The sequence below is a fragment of the Triticum urartu genome, chromosome 5A (assembly GCF_056163025.1).
Source record: "Triticum urartu cultivar PI428250 chromosome 5A, HENAU_Tu73, whole genome shotgun sequence".
Lineage (NCBI taxonomy): Eukaryota > Viridiplantae > Streptophyta > Magnoliopsida > Poales > Poaceae > Triticum > Triticum urartu.
Genome location: NC_141877.1, coordinates 644,186,198 through 644,188,951, shown reverse-complemented (window position 1 = coordinate 644,188,951; position 2,754 = coordinate 644,186,198).

The window sequence follows — 2,754 nt, the reverse complement described above, 5'->3', positions numbered from 1 at the left end:
CACAGTCTGGCAGTTGGTGCATGCGGCAGTCTCCTTGCCGGAGCTACCAGCTTTGGCTTTCTTGGCGCCACCTTCGTTGCCGGACTGCTCAATGACTAGCACATCTTTGCCTTTCTTCTTCCTGTTGTTCCGCCGCCGGTTTTTCTTTGCCGGGGCAGCATCCTCGCTGTCAGATCCTCCTGCTCCTGTATTATCTCCGGGGAGTTTCCTCCCTTCCTCAGCACGTGCACACTTGTCGGCCAGGGCATACAGCTCACTGACGTCTCTGATCTTGCACATCGCCATCTCCTCCCGCATCCTGCGGTTATGCATGTTCTGATGGAACGCGCTGATGACCGCGGCAGGGTGGACATCTGGGATGTTGTGCTGTACACGGCTGAATCTCTGAATGTACTTGCGCAGGGGCTCTCCTTCCTTCTGGGCAAGCAGATGAAGGTCACTCTCTTGGCCATGAGGTTTGTGGCCGCCTGTAAAGGCGCCGACAAACTGATGGCATAGGTCTGCCCAGGAGGATATGGAGTTGTCCGGCAAGTGCATGAGCCAGGACCTGACGTTGGGCTTGAGCACCAGCGGGAAGTAGTTGGCAAGGATCTTGTCGTCCCGCCCCCCGGCAGCCTGCACCGCGATGGTGTAGATGCTGAGGAACTCCGACGGATGCGACTTGCCGTCGTACTTCTCTGGTACGTCTGGCTTGAAATTCTTCGTGCTGGGCCACTAGACTTGCCGCAGCTCACGAGTAAACGCAGGGCAACCTACCGCTTACGGCAAGTCGCCTGGTTCCCCTGGCGCATGCATGTCGACAGAGGGCCCAGCGCGCTGGTCCGATTGACGTCGCGCTTCTCTTCGGCGCTCGATGCGAGTACGAGCGTCTTCTTGCTGTCGTTCATGAAGAACTTGGCGCTGATCGCGACGAGCTCGTGGATCTGATGACGCGGTGGAGTCGCTGCCGAGGTGGATCCGGCGAGTCGGCGATCTTGGCCTTCGGGGCGGAGAGTGCACAGTGGTTGCACCCCCACCGGTCTTGTCGCCACCGGCTCGTGCCTGGCTGACTTGCCGCGGCTGCGACGTGCTCGACTGCCGTTGAGTGTCGCCGTTGGCGAAGCCGATGAGACTCTGAATGGGGGCCCTCCAGTCGTCGATCTTGTCTGCCGTTGGAGGGTAGTTCAGGAGCAGTTGAGCTCGCGCCAAAGCTTCTGCTATAGTGGCGGGTGGCGGTGGCGAACGGTGCGAGGACCTGGATATGCTCGGACTTCTAACTATGTTAGAAGGAGCAGTATCCCGTCCAGGCGACCGTGCCTCGCTCGTGACAGCATGTTGGCGTGCATGCTGGTCTTGAGCACTCCGAGATCCACCAGCTCGATCTTGGTCCAGCAAACGCATGGTACCATGAGTACCATGACGCTGTCGGTCCCGCGCCTCCTGAGATGGGCGCGGTGCATGTACGGACGCCGAGATCTTGGAGTGCGCCCGGTCGTTGTGGGAGCCGGCTACGCCGCCGATGGGCAGCGCAGCCTTGTCCTTGGACCTGGCAGCACTTTGAGCTCCCTCGTCGACGCCCTTTCTTCCGCCGGCGTCTGCCCCATCAGCCGTTTGCTCCGCCGGTGGTGGGTTCGGCACGGACGGAGCAGCCGCCTCCGAAGCCTTCTTCTTCGGCGGCATGTCGATGAAGATGATAAAGATCTAGCTCGTGTGAACGCCGGATCTGGTTCACACAACCTCGACCCCCCTACCTGGCGCACCAAAGATGCCGGGGGACTAACCCACGAGCACCTATGGGACCGGCGGACCGAGTCCCTTTCAGTTCTGCGGGGGCGAGGGTCGCACGAAGAGCGGATCGAGGCGAAGCACACGAGCGGTTTACCCAGGTTCAGGCCGCACGGATGCGTAAAACCCTACTCCTGCATTGTGGTTTGTATTGAGTTCTTGCTCGGGAGCGTGGAGTGCTACAGTACACCCCAGCAGCTAACGAGACCGAGCGTGAGTGTTCTCTTTTTCCAACCCCCCTCTACGTTGCGCACGGGCCTCCTTTTATATGCTCAAGGGGTCACCGACAGGTGGCAACGTAGACAAGGGTAAAAATGGAAAAGGTCTTACGGTAGGTACAGCTACCTGCTACAGTGTATCATACCTAACCCTGACGGCAGGGGACAAGGGCATTAAATGCCCGTCTGCGTCGCCTAAATAGTGCAAAAGGGACCGTCAGGGACGCCACCGCTCGCCACGATGGCAATCTTGTCAGCGCCGCTTGCCACCGCACGCCGCTGGCTGCACAGCCTCCCGCCACGTACGCCTGGAAGGGTCCCAGAGCGATACGTTGGTGGATGTGCTGGAGCGCGGGCACAGAGTGGTGGCTTGCCGCGGCAAGCGCCTTGCCGCGGTCGTTGTCTTGTCGCGTCCGGGAGCTTGTCGCTCACCGGGCCTTGCCGGGACGCGTGGCGCGTCGCGGCAAGTTCCTTGAGATGCCTTGGTTGGCCTTCCCGGCAAGCTCCTCTTGTCGGGGTCTTGAGATGCCTTGGTTGGCCTTCCCGGCAAGCTCCTCTTGCCGGGGTCTTGAGATGCCTTGGCTTGGATACTTTGTCCTTGAATGGCTCCAAAGGAACCACGGAGGACCTTGGCGGTCACCCGGCAAGCCTTGCCGCGGGATGCTGCGACTACCCGTGCACAAGTTCGGGATACTAGGGTACCCCTACTCTAGTACACCAACAGGTCACTCGCAGCAAAGCCAGACAATTTTACAAGGTTCAGTGGGAGCAT